This window comes from Phyllobates terribilis, unplaced genomic scaffold, assembly GCF_046119375.1.
Source record: "Phyllobates terribilis strain yellow unplaced genomic scaffold, ASM4611937v1 Scaffold_4__5_contigs__length_816908805, whole genome shotgun sequence".
Lineage (NCBI taxonomy): Eukaryota > Metazoa > Chordata > Amphibia > Anura > Dendrobatidae > Phyllobates > Phyllobates terribilis.
In genome coordinates this window covers 675024453-675047257 of record NW_027362764.1, presented here as the reverse complement: position 1 = coordinate 675047257, position 22805 = coordinate 675024453, and the positions used below count along the sequence as shown (strand labels likewise).

Here is a 22805-nt window from a genome sequence, read left to right as displayed (position 1 = left end):
GACCACCGACGGAAGTGAGAACAATATTTTTCCACATTACCTGATCCCTGCCTCAAACGTCTTAATTCAGACTCAGCAGATGAGACACGATCAGGATCATCGTACAACAAACCCAAAGCAGAAAAAAAACTATCCACTGATCTAAAGCACGGATCACTAGGTTGGAGAGAGAAGGCCCATCCCTGAAGATCTTTGCGCAAAAGTGACATTATGATCCCTATGCGCTGTGATTCATCACCAGAGGATCCGGGTCTCAAACGAAAATATAATAGACAAGCATTTTTAAAAGAAAAAAAATCTTGTTGTTTGCCAAAAAATAGATCAGGCAGACGTACCTTAGGTTCCACAAAATGCGCTCCAGAACAGCTACTCACGTGTTGTTGGAGCTTGGTCACCTCCAGAGAGAGTCCCTGCAAGCGTTGAGCCAAATCTTGCACCGAGACCATGATGGAAAACTGGAGGTCTTTCCTTAGAGAAATTTTTTTTTTTAATTTTTTTATGGCTGCAATTACTGTTATGATCTGCTACAGAGACTAAGGAAAGAAAGGAGATCTATCCCTACAATAGAACTAAACTAGATCCCTACAATGTAACGGGGAACCTGATCCTGCGATCAGACCCGCTAAAGTCCTCGGCTAGTCTGAACGCAGACCTATAGATGTGAGGGAGGGATCCCTACAAGATCTAGGGACTGGGAAAAGTTGGACACCTCCTAGCAGAAATAGTAGCAGTCAAAGACAAACACACAACAAAAAGGCATAGGGGTCAGAAGACCTAGCAAAACTAACAGAGAACGGCAACAGAGCAACAAGCTAGCTCAACAGTAGTAAATACAAATGAAGTCCAGCAAAGCCAGGAGGGCGGAGCCGGATTAAATAGGCAAAATGGTCATGTGACCAGCAAACTAAAAAAAAAACTAACAGGAGAGTTGTAACACGCTTGGTGGCGAGCAATCTGGCCGTGACGGGGCGGGCTCCGAAGGGTCCATGCATAGGCTGTGCCGTCCCTACAGGTGTGGTTTGTTTAGCAGTGATTCACCCGCCGCATCAGGTGTGTTCAAAAATGTCTCGGCGCAGGGTCTCCTGCAGGCTAAACCCTTCATCGCGGTAATGTGACAGAAAGAGCAAGCTTTTCCCGTAACTTGGGGGCGGAGCGAGACGTCCAGGGGTGAATGAAGGAAGAGGGTGAGATGGTTGCCAGTGACTTTGAGCTGCTCTTCAGGGGGGAGGGTCGTGTTGCCTGCAAAGGTCTTCTGCTTGGGGTTACCGGTGGTTACCTCCAGCCACGCGGGAGACGCTGGTCCTGGTGAAAAGGAGCCTAGTATTAAAAGTAAAGAAGCAACAATGCTGGAGGCCCACGGTGATCAGAAGGATGCTGGTATTTTGCAGAGATGAAATAGCGCAAGAGAGAAAGCAAATGAAAAAAAGAAAAGAGAATGAATGTGTGCACTTGTGAAAGGGAATGGAAAAAAGGCATAGAAGAGAGTGCCCCCTGCTGGTGGAAGGAAGGAAAAAGCAAAAGCCTACAGCACCTGGTATTTGCAGGTGGTCTCCCATCCAAATACTAACCAGGCCCAACTGTGCTTAGATTCCAATATCAGACAAGATCGGGCGTGTTCAGGGTGGTTTGGCCGTAGGCACTGGCAAGCCTCTCACTTGCTGCTTTTCTACTTTGAAGGCACAGACAAGCCTCTCACTTGCTGCTTTTCTACTTTGAAGTCTGGCTGCCAGATGCCCTTTCCAGTGTTCAGCAAAACCAGGTCCTTTTGTGCTTTCCCTTCTCTTCAATTTTTTTGCTGGCTTCCTTAAAAGGTCTTGTAGACAGAACGCCCCACTCAGAGCCACTGAGCTCACTGATCGGCTGGAGCGCTGTCGATGGAACGTCAGCTACACGGCCAATGCCACAGGCCGGGAGCAGAGGCGAGACTCAACGGTAGACCCGGGTAGGGTGAGTAGAGCGCGGTTAGTTGCTTTCTAATAGCCTGCAGCCGGGGATTAACTTTTAATGAAAGGGAACAATCCCTTTGACTGTCTGCAGCGCGCCACACCTAGGAAGCGCACTCTCACACACAAGCCAGCATGCACACGTGCTCGCACGTGACAACACCCCCTATCTGCCCCTACAACCTCTACGTCACCATGCGTCAGACTCTCCTGCCTGTTTGATGATTTCAGGGCCCTAGCAGGAATCCCCCCCCACTCACCAATTCCTTCCGCACCTTCCTTGCCTTCCTTGCACTGATGTTAGCTCTTTGTCAGCCGTCTGGCTTGGTTACACAAGCTTCTTTGCAGAGAAACATGTTACTTCTGCTGGCCCTCGCTAGGCGGCCGGCATCCAAAACCTTCCCTGGGCACCTGCTGTAAGCCTGGCCCCTTCACGGCCCGGGTGCTTTTAACGCCATCATTTCCACACGGCGAGCTGCGGAGTCAATAAGCACTCCTAGCCGTGACAAGGAGCTCGGTGTCAGGCCTGCGTGAAAGGCGGCAGGGTAGCGTACTTAGCTGCCAACTGGCTCAGAGGCATCGGGGCTTTCATCATCTAAGTTACTTAAGGTCGGTGTCCGGCAAGGCGCCGTTCCATGCTAGCCGAGCTGGGCAGTAGGGCAAAACGTCATCAAAATGGTCTACAGCACCCGGTGTTCCCAGGAGGTATCCCATCCAAGTACTAACCAGGCCCGACCCTGTTTTGCTTCTGAGATTAGATGAGATCAGGTGTGTTCAGGGTGGTGTGGCCATCAACAGAGACAGCCTTCTCACTTGCTGCTTTTCTACTTTGAAGTCTGGCTGCCGGATGCCCTTTCCAGTGTTCAGCAAGACCAGGTCCTTTTGTGCTTTCCCTTCTCTTCAATTTTTTTGCTGGCTTCCTTAAAAGGTCTTGTAGACAGAACGCCCCACTCAGAAGCGCTGATCTCACTGATCGGCTGCAGCGCTGTCGACGGAACGTGAGCTTCACGGCCAATGCCACAGGCCGGGAGCAGGGTCGAGACTCACCGGTAGACCCGGGTAGGGTGAGCAGAGCGCGGTTAGTTGCTTTCTTATATCCTGCAGCCGGGGATTAACTTTTAATGAAAGGGAACAATCCCTTTGACTGTCTGCAGCGCGCCACACCTAGGAAGCGCACTCTCACACACAAGCCAGCATGCACACGTGCTCGCACGTGACATCAACCCCTATCTGCCCCTACAACATCTCCATCACCATGCGTCAGACTCTCCTGCCTGTTTTATGATTTGAGGACCCTAGCAGCAATCACCCCCCCCCTCCCCAATTCCTTCCTTGCCTTCCTTGCACTGAGGTTAGCTCTTTGTCAGCCGTCTGGCTTGGTTACACAAGCTTCTTTGCAGAGAAACATGTTACTTCTGCTGGCCCTCGCTAGGCGGCCAGCATCCAAAACCTTCTCTGGGCACCTGCTGAAAGCCTGGCCCCTTCACGGCCCCGGGTGCTTTTAACACCATCATTTCCACATGGCGAGCTGCGGAGTCAATAAGCACTCCTAGCCGTGGCAAGGAGCTCGGTGTCAGGCCTGCGTGGTAGCGTACTTAGCTGCCAACTGGCTCAGAGGCCATGTGGCTTCCATCATCTAAGTTACTTAAGGTCGGTGTCCGGCAAGGCGCCGTTCCATGCTAGCCGAGCTGGGCAGTAGGGCAAAACGTCATCAAAATGGTCTACAGCACCCGGTGTTCCCAGGAGGTTTCCCATCCAAGTACTGTCTGAGCCCAGCCCTGCTTTGCTTCTGAGATCCGACGAGATCGGGCATATCCAAGCTGGTATGGCCAGTAGACGCTGCTCGATCCATCGCCCGGCCAGCCTTTCTCAGGATCTCTTGGTGGCGAGCAATCTGGCCGTGATGGGGCGTTCTCCGAAGGGTCCTTGCAAAGTCTGTGCCATCCCTACAGGTGTGGTTTGTTTAGCAGTGATTCACCCGCGCGCATCAGGTGTCTTCAAAAATGGCTCGGCGCAGGGTCTCCTGCAGGCTAAACCCTTCATCGCGGTAATGTGACAGAAAGAGCAAGCTGGACTTGTAACTTGGGGACGGAGCGAGACGTCCAGGGGTGAATGAAGGAAGAGGGTGAGATGGTTGCCAATGACTTTGAGCTGCTCTTCAGGGGGGAGGGTCGTGTTGCCTGCAAAGGTCTTCTGCTTGGGGTTACCGGTGGTTGCCTCCAGCCACGCGAGAGACGCTGGTCCTGGTGAAAAGGAGCCTAGTATTAAAAGTAAAGAAGCAACAATGCTGGAGGCCCACGGTGATCAGAAGGATGCTGGTATTTTGCAGAGATGAAATAGCGCAAGAGAGAAAGCAAATGAAAAAAAGAAAAGAGAATGAATGTGTGCACTTGTGAAAGGGAATGGAAAAAAGGCATAGAAGAGAGTGCCCCCTGCTGGTGGATGAAGGAAAAAGCAAAAGCCTACAGCACCTGGTATTCCCAAGTGGTCTCCCATCCAAGTACTAACCAGGCCTGACCCTGCTTAGCTTCTGAAATCAGACGAGATCTGGCAGAGACAAGCCTCTCACTTGCTGCTTATCTACTTTGAAGTCTGGCTGCCGGCTGCCGGCTGCCCTTTCCAGTGCTCAGCAAGACCAGGTCCTTTTGTGCTTTCCCTTCACTTCAATTTTTTTGCTGGCTTCCGTAAAAGGTCTGGTAGACACAACGCACCACTCAGAGCCGCTGAGCTCACTGATCGGCTGCAGGGCTGTCGACGGAACGTCAGCTTCACGGCCAATGCTACAGGCCGGGAGCAGAGGCGAGACTCACCGGTAGACCCGGGTAGGGTGAGTAGAGCGCGGTTAGTTGCTTTCTAATAGCCTGCAGCCGGGGATTAACTTTTAATGAAAGGGAACAATCCCTTTGACTGTCTGCAGCGCGCCACACCTAGGAAGCGCACTCTCACACACAAGCCAGCATGCACACGTGCTCGCACGTGACAACACCCCCTATCTGCCCCTACATTCTCTCCGTCACCATGCGTCAGACTCTCCTGCCTGTTTTATGATTTCAGGGCCCTAGCAGGAATCACCCCCCCCTCCCCAATTCCTTCCGCACCTTCCTTGCCTTCCTTGCACTGAGGTTAGCTCTTTGTCAGCCGTCTGGCTTGGTTACACAAGCTTCTTTGCAGAGAAACATCTTACTTCTGCTGGCCCTCGCTAGCCGGCCGGCATCCAAAACCTTCCCTGGGCACCTGCTGAAAGCCTGGCCCCTTCACGGCCCCGGGTGCTTTTAACGCCATCATTTCCACACGGCGAGCTGCGGAGTCAATAAGCACTCTTAGCCGTGGCAAGAAGCTCGGTGTCAGACCTGCGTGAAGGCGGCGGGGTAGCGTACTTAGCTGCCAACTGGCTCAGAGGCCTTGGGGCTTCCATCATCTAAGTTACTTAAGGTCGGTGTCCGGCAAGGCGCCGTTCCATGCTAGCCGAGCTGGGCAGTAGGGCAAAAAGTCATCAAAATGGTCTACAGCACCCGATGCTCCCAGGAGGTCTCCCATCCAAGTACTGTCCGAGCCCAGCCCTGCTTTGCTTCCGAGATCAGACGAGATTGGGCGTATCCAAGGTGGTAAAGCCAGTAGACGCTGCTCGATCCATCGCCCGGCCAGCCTTTCTCAGGATCGCTTGGTGGCGAGCAATCTGGCCGTGACGGGGCGGGCTCCGAAGGGTCCATGCAAAGGCTGTGCCGTCCCTACAGGTGTGGTTAGTTTAGCAGTGATTCACCCACCGCATCAGGTGCCTTCAAAAATGTCTCGGCGCAGGGTCTCCTGCAGGCTAAACCCTTCATCGCGGTAATGTGACAGAAAGAGCAAGCTGGACCCATAACTTGGGGGCTGAGCGAGACGTCCAGGGGTGAATGAAGGAAGAGGGTGAGATGGTTGCCAGTGACTTTGAGCTGCTCTTCAGGGGGGAGGGTCGTGTTGCCTGCAAAGGTCTTCTGCTTGGGGTTACCGGTGGTTGCCTCCAGCCACCCGGGAGACGCTGGTCCTGGTGAAAAGGAGCCTTGTATTAAAAGTAAATAAGCAACAATGCTGGAGGCCCACGGTGATCAGAAGGATGCTGGTATTTTGCAGAGATGAAATAGCGCAAGAGAGAAAGCAAATGAAAAAAAGAAAAGAGAATGAATGTGTGCACTTGTGAAAGGGAATGGAAAAAAGGCATAGAAGAGAGTGCCCCCTGCTGGTGGAAGGAAGGAAAAAGCAAAAGCCTACAGCACCTGGCATTCCCAGGCGGTCTCTGTTAAATGGTTAATTATGGAAATTCATTTGGAATGTTAATCGATAATCATTTTTCTGAGTTCTATGCCTCAGCGATCGTGTCTAGTTGACATGCGCTATTTGTGTGTGTATTTTTCGTTCACTACCATATGTAGAACAGGTTGTCCATACGACTGGCTATAAAAGCCCATGGTACAGAAAGGGGGGGCTCTCTTGCTCTGCCCACCCCACAAGACACAGAATCTTCATGCTGAGAAGCAGATGACATGTAGGCCTGGACACATGCTGGACAAAGACATGATTTACCAGCCAGGATCCAAGGAAAGATGGGTGAATCTCAACAATTAAGCTAATTATGGACAAATGGACAATTACTTTATAACTAATTATTGTATGTACCTGCTGCAATCTGATTCTTTTTAATGGACAATCCAAGAATAAATAGATACATTTTTTATAAGAATATCATGATATTGATACTTTGAGAAGTCCTCAGTAGAAAAAAATAATTCAGGAAGAGTATTATTTTACAATGGTGAGCCAGCCAGTCCTGTTTTTTTGTTTTTTAAATTAAGTAAGTGAATTTCTTCCGTGAACAAGGGGGGAGTCCTGACGAGCTGAACAGCTGTTGTTCACATGTCAGTAAATTCACTAGTTTGTCACGAGAAGCAGAAAGGACCTACAGACTGAGGAAAGACAGGAAGCGGAGGTACTAAAAAGGAACAGAATCACACAGGAAAAGAATCAGACGAACTGAAGACACGACGTGCTGATAAAGAGAAGCCAAGGAATCTTAAGGTAAGCAAAATATGGATATAATTTCTTCTTTTGCTAAACAAAGTAATATTAATTTCAAAGTTAATGTAGGAGATGACATAGAAGTTTTGTGGCTCAGTTTATACAAAGAATGTGAATTGCAGAATTTACAGTTAACTTCTAAATTGGTAAATAGAGACAAACAGAAATTGAGAAATATTCTACATTTGGTAGATTTTTTTCATAGTCTTGTGTTAGAGATTTCTAAGCAGGAAAATAGTGTAGAAGTGTCAGACGGTGATACTGATTCTGACTGTAATGTGGAAAATGAACAAGAAGTAAGACACGTGTCTGTAACTGAAGGTGACCTTGGGTCTGACCAAGAGACGGACATACAGAAACCTGACATGGGAGGAGACATGACTGACATACGAGAAACCGACATACTAGGTGATGTGGGAGGAGACGTGAGTGACGTAGGAGGAACGGACGTACAAGAGCCACTAAAAATATCAGAGAATTCTGGAATTACCCAGGCTCAACTCCAAATTAAAATGAGGAAAAATTTGCTGAAATTATACAAAATCATGCCAAAATATGATGTCAAAATCCATGCCTGTAGAAATTCAGAGACATTTGAGAGCTTCTCTGATAAGTTTGATATATCCAATGAGGAGAGGAATCAATTATTTAAAATATGGATTCCTGTGACATTGTCCAGACGTTTACATTTAATGCCCTGTGAAAATGACTCTCCTAATGGATGGGAAAATGATTCGGACAGATTAAGATATTTGATTTATTGTGTCACAAAGGATTTTCCCAACATAGAAGATCTGCAGAAACTAAGGATTGGTAGGAAGGAATGTACATATACATTCATGTCCATATTTGAACGGTTGTACAAAGCTCTCATCAAAAATGGAAAAGTACAACATATGATAACAACTTTTGTACAAAAATTCAAATTCCTAAATTCAGTTTCCCAAGTTATGGCATCACAAAAAAATTCATTATTTGAATGTGCGCAGATGCTGGATTTTGTTAGAAAACATGAGAATCGTGAAAAGAAAATAAATCAAGCTAAATTTATAAAACCAGGAAAGGTAAAATCTTACCAAAAGCCAATATCAAACTCTCCTAGACTGAGTCATCCCCATAGTGAACTCTATCAAATACGCAGAAGATTTCATATATGTTATAAGCCATATCAGCCAGTGCAAAGATCCATCTCTCCACAGAATGAGTTAATTCTCAGTCAGAACTGTGATTCTCTAAAAAGGAAAATGGCTGAAACTGATGGACAGAGACAGGTGAGACGACCAACTCACAGTGACGTCATGCAATGTGTACAGAGGAACAGGCAGTTCTCTGAGGTTTTGAAGGATAGAAAAATGTCTTTCCTAAATAGGGCATTCCTGGGGATATTTGAGAGAGACAGAAGAGTTGGTTTAGGGAGTGGCTAAGGAAAAACTGCAATTATAATGTTGTATCAAAATGTTATACGATGTCTCAATATTTATTTATAATCTTATACAGTAAAATTGTAGTTACATAGTTTCTAATAGTTCATATATATATATATATATATATATATATATATACACTTGTCTAAGTAGAGATTGCATATAATTGTATTTATATATACGTTTATAAAATATATATATATATATTAATTAATAAATTATAACTTCATATATATAAATTTAAGTAGCAATATTTTGAATTACATTAGAACCAACCAATATATGTATAAGATATTTAAATAATTCTGTTTCTGTATGAATTTGATATTTAATTTTATTTTCTTATATTTCCTTAGAGTTTTCATTCCAAAGCAGGATTTGATCAAAGAACTCTAAAATGGATTTATTTCTTTATTCACACAGGAAGAGAAAAAATTGCATGATTTTATGTGTATAACATTTTAAAATAATAACAATATATCTAGTTGAACTATAATATATATGTAATACTTATTAATTCTTTTGTGTTGCTAATATTTTCTGTGCATGAAGTGTTCGTGCAAATTAAAGTAGTTTTACAGCATGATGTGTGACAGCTGCGGCCTTTGAACTTTGAGCTAATAGTATAGGATCCCATTCATTATATTTTCAACTGATGTAAGTTAAGACCGGGCAGCCAGTGATAAAAGAATCTAAGACAAGAGTTTTTTCAAGTGTCTGAAATTCCAGTGACTTACTCTCATATTATATAATATGTACTTGGGGAATATTCAAAGAAATATAAAGATATTCAATTGATATGGCAATGCGCATTAATAAATTGGGATACAACAATTTTGGGTTAAATATATATATACATATATAAAACTTCATATGTGGAATGTTTGAGTTGAACAGATCTGTGAATGTCAGAGTGAAGATGACAGATGAGTAAATCAGCAGCTGCTAAGTGTGATTGATGTGACAGAGGCCTCGTATGTTTGTATGTTTGAAAAAAAAATGTTTCTTTATGTGAAGGTACAAAAATATATTTAATTCTGAGGAAATTATAATACATAATTAGGTATTACTGTATCTACATATATATATTTCTATATTTCTTTAATAATTATTATTTATTGATTTAACTAATAGTGGATAAGGGCAACCACACATCAAAATGGTTTACAAATCAAATTTAAATTTAGAATAATTTTCCACATGATAATATTCTTGAATAATTATAATATTATTTTTAATGGTTACCTAAATAGGTACACACCTCTCTTTAGTCAAATCTATGCTACTCATCGATATGAAATTTATGCACAATATTTCTAGAAGAATAATTATTTTTAATTTGGTTCTGATATATACATAAATTTTATAAAATAATATTTTTGGTATTAAGGGGGAAAATGTGTTTTTGATCCTGATTACATAATCACTTTTGATCATTACTTATTTTCCACACATTTTAATAAAGAAGAAATAATAATAAGGTACTATGGTATAATTAAGAAGGGTATTACATGCAAAGTTGCATAATTTAATATTTTTTGGTGGTACAAGGTTATGACAAATATGAAATCATCCAGATAATGGAGATATAAGGGTATTTTTTATGGAGAATATAATTACTCTGCATTTGTCATTAAAATTTAAAGGCCTTATTTTTATTTTTATTCTTATTTTTACTCTTAATTTTATTTTTCATTTTTAAAATTTTATTCTTACTTTATACTTCTTATTTTTCTATTTTTTCATTTTTTAATTCTCATTTGATTTTATTTGAGTTCAATATCTCAATTGAGAAAACACATTAATATTTAATAAAGTAATGTCTAATACAAGAGTATTGCTTCATTAAATATATATTGCTAAGGAAAAAAATGTTTACATTTTCTGAGTAAACACAACAATTCATTCATTCATTTATTCATTCATTCATTCATTCATACATTCATATATTTATTCATTTTGGTTCAGGAGTATACATTCTTTGATATTATTGGTTTAATAAAGATATAAAAACTTGTTTTTTAAAAATACACTGACACCTATGGGTTGGAAAAGGTAATTACACCTATGACATAAAAATGTTCTATCATATGGAGAACTTGATTGATAATGAATTATTATCTATTATTGTTTATTATTCCAAACATAATTTATTTTAATATTTTGATAATAATTAGATGGATATTACTGATTGCTATGGTACGCTGTGATATTATAGGTTAGGAAAAACTGCCAGATTTGGTATCAGATTAGGGAATGAAGACTTCAATCAAGACATCGCAATTATGAATTCTATCTTAATAAAGACTTTTAATTTTTATAAATCAAAGAGATTCTCAAAAGTTACAAGAAGAAGCAACTGATATCCGGACGTCTCAGAAGGTAACAGGTGTGAATGCTGAGTGTTATAATAGACTGTGTCCATTACATACAATACAATTCACACCACTGATCACCAGGACGGCAGAGGACGATGATCCTATATGTACTGTGTTGTGTTTAAGTTTCATCACGTTCCAGTGGTTTCTTATCACCTGCAACGCTTCAATGATAGCTGGTGAACAGGTAATACCTGGCATATGTGTCCTGTATATAAAGGACTGAGTACTGGTTATGGTGCTATATAAAGCAGGAAAGTGGCAAGTTAACCCTTGCTTTACTGACCAAAGACGTCACATCTGTTCCAAAAGTGACACGAGACCAGTGCGGACACACGGAAGTTTCCAAAGACGATCCAACGTAAGTCCAGGTGACACTGCACAGATATTAAAGCTACATTTCATCCATGGACTTTGTTTTCTTATCAACTGACACACATGATCTCTCTAATAAAGAGTACAGTTTATGGACTGAACAATAATGAACACAATTATGGACTGTACAATATCTACATGCTGTAATTTATTTCAAAGGAGTTTTCATCTAAAGACTGTTATAAAAGAACCAAGAAGAAGACGAGACGACGACCCGATGACATCAGATGATGACGATTGAACCCGCGATTGCTTCAATTTAGATATAGGGAAGTATAATTATACATATTAAATGAATATTAGTCACGGCTTACCATAACATGAATTCACATCATTATATAACAATAATCCGATATTGATACTATTATTACTATTATTATTATTATGGAAATTTAATGATATTGCCAAGGAAGAAGGAAAGAAAAAATGATTGATGAATGTATCTTCTTTTGAGATTTTTCAGTTAAAGTCCTTTTATTCTCAAAAAAGGGGGAAATGTTAAATGGTTAATTATGGAAATTCATTTGTAATGTTAATCGATAATCATTTTTCTGAGTTCTATGCCTCAGCCATCGTGTCTAGTTGACATGCGCTATTTGTGTGTGTATTTTTGGTTCACTACCATATGTAGAACAGGTGTCCATACGACTGGCTATAAAATCCCATGGTACAGAAAGGGGGGGCTCTCTTGCTCTGCCCACCCCACAAGACACAGAATCTTCATGCTGAGAAGCAGATGACATGTAGGCCTGGACACATGCTGGACAAAAACATGATTTACCAGCCAGGATCCAAGGAAAGATGGGTGAATCTCAACAATTAAGCAAATTATGGACAAATGGACAATTACTTTATAACTAATTATTGTATGTACCTGCTGCAATCTGATTCTTTTTAATGGACAATCCAAGAATAAACAGATACATTTTTTTATAAGAATATTGTGATATTGATACTTTGAGAAGTCCTCAGAAGAAAAAAATAATACAGGAAGAGTAATATTTTACAGTCTCCCACCCAAGTACTAACCAGGCCCAACCCTGCTTAGCTTCCGAGATCAGATGAGATCGGGCGTGTTCAGGGTGGTGTGTCCGTAGACAGAGACACGCCTCTCACTTGCTGCTGAAGGCTAAACCCTTCATCGCGGTAATGTGACAGAAAGAGCAAGCTGGACCCGTAACTTGGTGGCGGAGCGAGACGTCCAGGGGTGAATGAAGGAAGAGGGTGAGATGGTTGCCAGTGACTTTGAGCTGCTCTTCAGGGGGGAGGGTCATGTTGCCTGCAAAGGTCTTCTGCTTAGGGTTACTGGTGGTTGCCTCCAGCCACGCGGGAGACGCTGGACCTGGTGAAAAGGAGCCTAGTATAAAAAGTAAAGAAGCAACAATGCTGGAGGCCCACGGTGATCAGAAGGATGCTGGTATTTTGCAGAGATGAAATAGCGCAAGAGAGAAAGCAAATGAATAAAAGAAAAGAGAATGAATGTGTGCACTTGTGAAAGGGAATGGAAAAAAGTCATAGAAGAGAGTGCCCCCTGCTGGTGGAAGGAAGGAAAAAGCAAAAGCCTACAGCACCTGGTATTCCCAGGCGGTCTTCCATCCAAGTACTAACCAGGCCCATCCCTGCTTCGTTTCCAAAATCAGACAAGATCAGGCGTATCCAGGGTAGTGTGGCCATAGGCAAAGACCAGCTTCTCACTTGCTGCTTTTCTACTTTGATGTCTGGCTGCCGGCTGCCCTTTCCAGTGCTCAGCAAGACCAGGTCCTTTTGTGCTTTCCCTTCTCTTCAATTTTTTTGCTGGCTTCCTTAAAAGGTCTTGTAGACACAATGCCCCACTCAGAGCCGCTGAGCTCACTGATCGGCTGCAGCGCTGTCGACGGAACGTCAGCTTCACGGCCAATGCCACAGGCCGGGAGCAGAGGCGAGACTCACCGGTAGACCTGGGTAGGGTGAGTAGAGCGCGGTTAGTTGCTTTCTAATACCCTGCAGCCGGGGATTAACTTTTAATGAAAGGGAACAATCACTTTGACTATCTGCAGCACGCCACACCTAGGAAGCGCACTCTCACACACAAGCCAGCATGCACACGTGCTCGCACGTGACAACACCCCCTATCTGCCCCTACAACCTCTCCGTCACCATGCGTCAGACTCTCCTGCCTGTTTTATGATTTCAGGGCCCTAGCAGGAATCACCCCCCCCTCCCCAATTCCTTCCGCACCTTCCTTGCCTTCCTTGCACTGAGGTTAGCTCTTTGTCAGCCGTCTGGCTTGGTTACACAATCTTCTTTGCAGAGAAACATGTTACTCTGCTGGCCCTCGCTAGGTGGCCGGCATCCAAAACCTTCCCTGGGCACCTGCTGAAAGCCTGGCCCCTTCACGTCCCCGGGTGCTTTTAACGCCATCATTTCCACACGGCGAGCTGCGGAGTCAATAAGCACTCCTAGCCGTGGCAAGGAGCTCGGTGTCAGGCCTGCGTGAAGGCGGCGGGGTAGCGTACTTTGCTGCCAACTGGCTCAGAGGCCTTGGGGCTTCCATCATCTAAGTTACTTAAGGTCGGTGTCCGGCAAGGCGCCGTTCCATGCTAGCCGAGCTGGGCAGTAGGGCAAAACGTCATCAAAATGGTCTACAGCACCCGGTGTTCCCAGGAGGTATCCCATCAAAGTACTGTTCGAGCCCAGCCCTGCTTTGCTTCCGAGATCAGACAAGATCAGGCATATCCAAGGTGGCATGGCCAGTAGACGCTGCTCGATCCATCGCCCAGCCAGCCTTTCTCAGGATCGCTTGTTGGTGAGCAATCTGGCCGTGACGGGGCGGGCTCCGAAGGGTCCATGCAAAGGCTGTGCCGTCCCTACAGGTGTGGTTTGTTTAGCAGTGATTCACCCACCGCATCAGGTGTCTTCAAAAATGGCTCGGCGCAGGGTCTCCTGCATGCTAATCCCTTCATCGCGGTAATGTGACAGAAAGAGCAAGTTGGACCTGAAACTTGGGGGCGGAGCGATACGTCCAGGGGTGAATGAAGGAAGAGGGTGAAATGGTTGCCAGTGACTTTGAGCTGCTCTTCAGGGGGGAGGGTCATGTTGCCTGCAAAGGTCTTCTGCTTGGGGTTACCGGTAGTGTTGAGCCACCCCCGTAGTGTTCGAGTTCGGTTCGGTTCGTCGAACACCCGTGTGTTCGCCGAACTGTTCGTCGAACTGTTCGTCGAACACCTTCGAACACCGTTAAAACCAATGGCAGGCAAACAAAAACACATAGAAACACATAGAAAACTCCTTCAAAGGTGTCCAAAAGCTGACAAACTGCTCAGAAGACATAACTAACACATGGAAAAGTGACAAGTACATATAGTCATGCGAAAATAAAAGAGGTGGAGGAGTAAAAGGAGGGGGAGACACAGATATAGGCATGTCATGCCCTTCTAAAATCCAAAAAGTGAGAAGTCGACACGGCCAGTCCGCTCCTGCCCGTGCCACCTCCGTGTCGCCGGGTTTGTGCCAGAGCCGCGGTGAACCCTGACGGCCAGCCCCCCTCTCCCAATACTGGTGCCTGTCCGCTGGTGGGTCAAGCGAGCCCCCCTGTGGTGGAGGCAGCTCTAAGCTTTTTAATTTAAATTGTCTCTCTAATTTGAATGAATACACTTTAAATCCATTTACAAGGATCTATTGGAGGGCAAGTCTCATGCCAGCAGCCGCGGTAATTCCAGCTCCAGTAGCGTCCACTAAAGCTGCTGCAGTTAAAAAGCTTTTATAAGGATCGAGCTCGGCTGTCCACCGCAAGGCATCCTACTGCCAGTCCCAGCCCCTATGCCTTGGGGTGCCTCCTGATGCTCTTCACTAAGTATCCCATGGTCCCGAAGCATTTCCTTTGAAAAAATTAAGTGTCTAAACTACAGGTGGTGCAGCTTGCTTAACAGCCGGGATAATCCGCTGACTAGCAGACACTGCTACTAGGCACAAAGTATTTCCTGGGCTAGATGCAGTTAAAAATTTGTAATTAGATACTCTCATTGGATGCTGAGAAAGCATTCCATAGAGTCTCCTGGCACGCCATATATGATTCTCTTAAAAAGCTTGGGGTAGGGGTCTAGGGGACCCTTTTATAGCCAAAATCACGGCCCTGTATTGCAATACGTCACCTAGGCTGAAGATAATGGAACTGTAGCACCCTGAGGGCTCGGTTGCTACAGACGTATTGCACCTCACCCAGAGGTGTGATATCTCACTCTCAGGTAAGGATGGAGTGTGGATCAGGACCCGACACCTGCATGCATTACACCACATTGCCGTGGGGCAGGGCGACCAATATGCCCCTGAGATGGGCACGACAGTCCCTGTCCCTGGCTGGAGTGGGGGGAGGGAACACTGAGGAAGGGGAATCCTGTAGTGCAGGAGCAGGGAGGAAGCAGTTCCTGGGTGCATTGAGAAGGGAGTATAAAAGGTGGGCACCATCTTAGTTCAGTGCAGAGAAGTCTGAGCAGAAGTGGCAGGGAGCAGGAGCTCTGCATGAGCTCTGCTCCGGAGGCGGGCCTAGTAACAGAGGCCCAGGCCTGGAAGAGGGAGAAGGAAGGAAGAGGAGCGGAGAAGGCTCCAGGAACGAGGAATGAAGGGATCCCAGGGGTGCGGACGGGCGAGTCGCCACCGCACGCCCGAATCCACCTGCGTGGAGGGGTCAGGCCAAAGGGGGAGACCGGTCCCCGAACTAGTGGAGGCAGGAAACGACCCTCAGCTAGAAACCGGAGGCTCTGACATTTTATGTGGCGCAGCCCCTCGCTACACCCGCTAGGAAGGCACCACATAGGGTCAGGGAAACTGGCGCCAAGTTTACCAAGAGGAGGCCCGAGGCATCCGGACAGAAGTGTTGGTAAGAAAGGCCAGACAAAGGACACACAAAGGGGGTCCTGTGAAGTGCTCCAAAGTTATCTGGGAGTTGTCTGAGCCCCTCACCTGGTGAGCACAGTACGACGTGGGCAGCCGTTACCTGCAGACGTGGTCTGGATAATAAGAACTGTGAGTAAAGGCCCTGAACTGCATCACTGACTCCGTGTCGTTACTGCTGCTGCCCTGCACCATCACCCCCATCCTCCGCATACACTGCCCTGAGGCTATACTCCTCCCGTGGGGAGTTATGCTACGCTCTGCTGCACCCACAACACCAGCCTCATCGGTCTGCCCTGTAGCGGCGGTTCACTCTGACCGCAATCCACGGGTGGCGTAGTCGGACATTTAAACATCAAAACCACATAAATAGTTCCGCCACTGGTTTGACCGCCCTGAGCCACGGAACCGGGTCGCCGCCACGAAGACTACAACCACCAGCATCCACCAAAAAGAGTCCGGCTCCGGGTGTCCCAAGGCCCAGGGGGTGCGTCAGAACATTTTCATCACCTTTCACAATCACCAATGGGACAAGGCAGTGATGTCCTCTGTCCCCTCTCTTATACATCCTAGTGACGGAGCACCTGCTCTCATCAATTCGCCATAACCCCAATATTAGGTGGATTGAGGTAGGAGGCACCGAGTACAAGTGCTCTCTATTTGCTGATGATGTCCTAGTATATATCACTCAATCACATATATCCATCCATGCTGTTATGGCTGAAATAGATCACTTTGTTACATGGTAAAATTTTAAAATCAATGCAGCGAAGTCTGAGGCCCTCGATGTCTCCCTCCCCAAATCCATATAGGATTCCATCCAGTCCAACTTTCCATTTGCCTGGCCTTCACAGGGTATCAAATACTTAGGAATTCCTATTCATAGAGACCTCTCCCATCTATGTTATCTTAATTTTGGGCCCTTTATTGAACAACTCCATACAGACCACGGTTGGCAAGTTAGAACTGTAAGATTCACTACGTGAACCACTGGTGTTTTGTGGAAAAGCACATGTACACTGCGTTCCAAATTATTATGCAAAAAGTGTTTAGGAGTGATAAGGGAAGAATTTGTTTGTCAGTTAAACTCATTGATGGTGATGTGTGTCAGGGCTCTTTATATCACTGTAAGCAATTGCAGACACCTGTGCTAATTAGTTTGGCAGGTGTGTCCAATGAAAGGCAAGACTACTTAAGAAGGCTCTCTCACATTATTAAGCAGCCTACATTTTCTGCCAAAATGGGAAAGAAAAAGGATGTGTCGGCTGCTGAGAAGCAACAAATTGTGGAGTGTTTAGGTCAAGGCATGACTACAATCAACATTGTGCGATGATCAGGATGAAGTGTCTTGACAATCAAGAAGTATGTAGCTGATTCACAGTACACACGTGTGCGTGCTGATAAGGGAAAATTGAGGACTCTTTCCTACAGGCAATTACGTCAGGTTGAAAGAGCAGCGGCAAAAAAGCCTTGTCATAGCAGCAGACAAGTTTTTGAAGCTCCAACGTCCCCCGAACAACAAGATGCAGGGTCCTTCAAAGGTTTGCAGCTGTGCATGCGCCATCCTGTCAAACTCCTCTATCCACTTCACACAAGCAGAAACGGCTCCAGTGGGCCAAACATTACATGAAGACTGATTTCAAAACTGTTTTGTTCACGGATGAGTGCCGTGCAGCGCTCGATGGTCCAGATGGATGGAGTGGAGGATGGCTGGTTGATGGACACCCCACGCAAACACGGCTACAGCGCCAACAAGGAGGAGGTGGAGTAATGTTTTGGGCTGGAATCATGGGGAGAGAGATTGTCGGCCCCTTTAGGATCCCTGAAGGCACTAAAGATGAACTCCATAATGTATGTGGATTTTCTCAAACAGCACTTCCTGCCATGGTTCAAGAAGAAGAACCGTGTATTTCACAGCAAGATCATTTTTCTGCATGATAATGCACCATCTCATGCTGCACATAAAACATCTGCATCTCTGGCTGATATGGGCATAAAAGGGGACAAACTTATGGTGTGACCCCCATGCTCCCCTGACCTCTACCCCATTCAGAACCTTTGGAGCATCATTAAAAGGAGTGTCTATGATGGCGGGAGGCAGTTCACATCTAAGCAACAGCTCTGGGAGGGTATTCTGTCCTCATGCAAAACAATTGAAGCAGAAACCATCCAAAACCTGACAAATTCAATCGACGAGAGTTCAGAAGCTCCTTTCGAACAAGGGGTCCTATGTGAAAATGTAACATCACCTAGAATAAAGTTTTGAGTTGAAAACTGTTTGATTTCAGTTTCTAACAACCTGCTAATGCTTATAATTTCAAAAATGACCATTTTTTTGGTCTTTATTAAAATGAAAAGGTTGATCGAAAAGTTTGGGGGATCTAAGAGTGTGGCAACCCAGTAGTCATGATTACTTCGAATTCTGACAATATGAGGATCATGCTGCAGGTAGTGCAGCAAGAAGGCACTTATGTGCCTTGCGCATCTCGGAGCCCCAAAATTATTTTCCGGGCTAGATGCAGCTAAAAATTATTTTTAATTTTAAATCTGGTGAAGCTTTAGTATAGATGGCCTAATAGGATCAGTGCTGCACACTGCTACAAAGCCCAAATTATTTTCCAGTCAAGATACAGATAAACATGATTAGTAATTTGAAAGCTTAAAACGGTTGGTAGGGTGATTTTAACCAATCATCAAGCTTTTACTCTCCCCAGGATGACACAGGGGTAGAAAAGTCGTTTCGGATCCATGATTTGTTCATCTTTATGAACGTGAGTCTGTCTACATTATCAGTGGAGAGCCGCGTGCGCTTATCTGTCAGCACACCACCAGCAGCGCTGAACACACGTTCAGACAGAACGCTGGCTGCGGGGCATGACAAGATCTTCAAGGCGTAAGTGGCTAGCTCCGGCCATTTATCCAGATTGGAAGCCCAAAAAGAGCAAGGGTCCAGTGACACAGTCGTGGCTTCAATGTTTACTTGGAGATACTCCTGTACCATCGTCTCTAGGCGTTGACTATGTGTCAGACTTCTTGTCTCCTGTGGAATTGCAAAGGATGGGCTAAAAAAGTGGTGAAATGATTCCGCAAAATTGATGTTACCAGCAGATACTGTGGTTCTGTTACGGTTTGAGTGCTGAACACTTGACGGTCCCACGGTTGGCAAGTTGGAACTGTGAGATTCACTACGTGCACCACTGGTAGTTTGTGGAAAAGCACATGTAAGATTCTGCAACAGTCTCTGCTGATACTCCTGCATGCGTGCATCCCTTTCTATGGCAGGAATAATTTCTGCAAATTTACTTTTGTACCGGGGATCTAACAGTGTGGCAACCCAGTAGTCAGGATTATTTCTAATTCTCACAATTCGAGGGTCATGTTGCAGGTAGTGCAGCAAGAAGGCACTCATGTGTGTTGCGCATCCAGGAGCACCAAGTCCCTGTTGTGTTGGTGGCGAGGTAACAATCATGCTTCCTTCCACTGTCCTCTCCCCCCAACCTCGCACAACAGAAATGTGATCAAGGTCTCCCTCATCTGATGAGTCTTCCATCAGTTCGTCCTCCACTTCTTCCTGGGCTCCTGCACCTTCCTCACTAGTTTGGCTGCTACCATGCGCCCTAGTAAAACCATCTCCCCCACCCTCACATGCCTGCCGCCTTGGTGCTGCCGACCGTCTGGACCTTGCAGATGTTAGCCCTTCCGCATACAACTCCTCCTCCTCTACTTCCTCCACCTCCTCTTGTGCCACCACCTGACTCCGAATTCTGTTTAACATGTGCTCCAGCATGTAAATCACCGGAATAGTCATGCTGATAATGGCATCGTCAGCACTAAACATCTTCGTCGCCATTTCAAAACTGTGCAGAAGGGTGCATAGGTCCCTGATCTGAGACCACTCCTCCAGCGTGATTTGCCCCACCTCTGAATCTCGTTGGCCCAGGCTATACGTCAGAACGTATTGCACCAGGGCTTGTCGGTGCTGCCACAGTCGCTGCAACATGTGCAGAGTTGAATTCCACCGGGTAGGCACATCGCATTTTAGCCGGTGAAGTGGCAGGCCCAACGACTTCTGTAGAGATGTAAGTCGCTGAGCTGCGGGATGCGAACGGCGGAAGTGAGCACACAGCGACCATGCCCTCTGCAGAAGGCCATCTAGTCTGGGATAGTGGGCTAAAAATTGCTGGACAACCAGGTTCAACACGTGAGCCATACAAGGCACGTGTGTGACATTGCCCCGGCGAAGGGCCGCACCCAGGTTTGCAGCATTGTCACACACGGCCTTCCCTGGTTTCAGGTCCAGTGGAGACAACCATTCATGAAATTGGTTCTCCAGAGCTGACCACAACTCCTCAGCTGTGTGACTCACATTTCCCAGACATTTCAATGTAAAAACCGCCTGATGACGTTGAGCCCTACTGCCAGCATAGTAAGGAGGTGTGCAGGATCCCTTCTGCGCAGTTAGAAAGCTTGTGGCATGACCAGACAGGCTTTTGGTGCAGATGGAAGACCGAGAGGAGGTTGAGGAGGCAGAAGCAGTGGAGGAACTTTGACATAAAGAGGATTGACGCACAACTCGTGGGGACGGCAAGACTTGGACAGCAGCCCCTTGTCCTGCTGTCACCATAGTTACCCAGTGCCCAGTCAGCGACATGTAATGCCCCTGTCCATGCCTACTCGTCCAAGTGTCTGTGGTGAAATGCACCCTGTCACACACAGAGTTTCTCAAAGAAGCGGTGATGTTATGTGCGACATGCTGGTGGAGCTCAGGCACACCTTTCTTTGAGAAGTAGTGCCGACTGGGCATCTGGTACTGGGGCACTGCGACGGACATAAGGTCTCAAAAATCCTCTGTGTCCACCAGGCGGAAAGGCAGCATTTCTGTAGCCAAGAGCTTGCAGAGGGTGAAATTCAACCTCTTAGCTTTCTCATGGCTAGGAGGAAATGGTCTTTTACTTGTCCACATCTGAGGGACCGAGGGCTGGCTATTTTGCTTAGACGGGGTTGATAAGGGTGTCCCCGGCAAACTGCCGGTCTGTGAGGAAGATGCAGGTGGACATGTTAGGTTGCCTTGATCCAAAGGTGGTGCTATAGATGTCGGACAGCGCTCAACACCAGCTGGTGTTACCACCTCCAAAGAAAATGATGACCTGCCAATCACGCTGGCTGTTGCGGGTAAGGAGGTGGCAGGTCTGCGCCCCAAAACAGGTGTGACTGCTGTCCCCCCAGTCACAGAGGATGAAGAGGCCGCGGATGCACAAGATATGGCAGACGGTGGTTGGCCCGGCCGGCTAGGCCGCATTGTAGCACACTGAGCTTCCCACTGCAACTTATGCTTCATGTCCATGTGCCGGTTCATGCATGAAGTACTCAAACTATGTATTTTTTGGCCTCTACTTAGCTTTTGCTGACAAATGTTACAGATAACACGAGTTGGGTCATCTTTATCGATCTGAAAAAATGCCCAGGCTATGCAAGGCTTAGCACCCATGCGACCTGAAGAGCCACCACGACTTGTGGTGAGAGGCAGAGTTGTGTTTGAGGATGCAGTTGTTGACGTGCTTCCAGTACTACGTCTCTGTCCAGGAAGGCGCAACCTGACCTCGTCGTCACTAGCATCTTCCTCCACCTCCTCTGCTGACCTCATCTCTTGGCTGACTGTGGGTTGACAGTAAGTGGGATCTCCGACCTCATCATCATCACCCTGTGCGTTATCACACCCGTCGTCCTCAGAGCCAACCTGTTCCTGCCCTGACAAAAAACTAAAGTTGTCGCTCCAATCAGGTATTTGAGTCTTATCATCGTCTTCCTCATTGTCTCCACCAACAGGAGTTACAGTTTGGGAATGAGGGTCTACATTATGGTCAGAACCTTCTGTGTCTGGTCCTGGATCCGACTCATAAAGATTCTGGGCATCAGTGCAGATCATTTCCTCGTCTGGATTCACAGAAGCGCTGGAGTCGACCTCTGATTCCCAGGCTATAGTATGAGTAAACAGCTCTGCAGACTCAACCATCTGTTCTACCTCATACTCAGACGGGCAGCTGGAGATTTGGGAGCTGTGAGGAAGCAAGTGCGATTTGGGTGACACCTTTGAGGACTGGAGTATTTGTGATGTTGAAGTTGATGTGGAGGAGAGCCCACTTAAAGGAGCACTTGATATCCGTTGAAGCACCTGCTGTTTTTGTGCCTCATCTGGAATTTGTAGCGATTGGTGTGGCCGTAAGAAAGGGATCTTATCACATTGTCCGCTAAAAGAAGTAGACATTTTAGTTTGGCTGGAAGATGGTCTTTCTTCTGCAGATGTTACTGTTGCTTTAACACCTACCCCACGGACACAACCTTTTTTCCCCTTCCCAACACGCCTATTCCCCTTTCCACCAGCAGCAGGCCTTTTTCCACTCATTTTGGTGGTTAACTAATTCACAACTCTGGAGTTGTTTGCACAAAAAAACAATGGATGGTAACCGAGCAGAGCTGAGTGGCCAAACTGTGGTATTAGGCCAAAACTATTGGCTGGGTTAGATGCAGAAAAAAATTATTTTGAATTTGCAACCTGATGGAGGTCAGTATAGATGGATTAATAGAACAAGACCCACACACAGCTAGAAGCCCAATATTTTTTCAGAGGTAGATGCAGAAAAAAATATATTCAGTTTGCAACCTGATGGAGGTCAGTATAGATGGACTAATACAACAAGTCCCACACACAGCTAGAAGCCCAATATTTTTTCAGAGGTAGATGCAGAAAAAAATATATTCAGTTT

At 45.9% G+C, this 22805-nt stretch overlaps 1 non-coding gene and 5 pseudogenes across 1 annotated transcript; all 6 read right to left on the bottom strand.

Moving 5' to 3' along the window:
* Positions 1-1519: 1519 nt before the first annotated feature.
* On the bottom strand, positions 1520-1638 carry LOC141269097 (5S ribosomal RNA; annotated as a pseudogene).
* A 982-nt stretch (positions 1639-2620) lies between these two features.
* LOC141267186 (5S ribosomal RNA) lies at positions 2621-2739 on the bottom strand. Its single transcript, XR_012321199.1, has one exon. It is a non-coding gene; the product is annotated as a 5S ribosomal RNA (ribosomal RNA).
* A 922-nt stretch (positions 2740-3661) lies between these two features.
* LOC141269810 (5S ribosomal RNA) lies at positions 3662-3781 on the bottom strand (annotated as a pseudogene).
* A 1662-nt stretch (positions 3782-5443) lies between these two features.
* LOC141268879 (5S ribosomal RNA) lies at positions 5444-5563 on the bottom strand (annotated as a pseudogene).
* A 7168-nt stretch (positions 5564-12731) lies between these two features.
* On the bottom strand, positions 12732-12850 carry LOC141269094 (5S ribosomal RNA; annotated as a pseudogene).
* A 940-nt stretch (positions 12851-13790) lies between these two features.
* On the bottom strand, positions 13791-13910 carry LOC141269227 (5S ribosomal RNA; annotated as a pseudogene).
* Positions 13911-22805: the final 8895 nt, after the last annotated feature.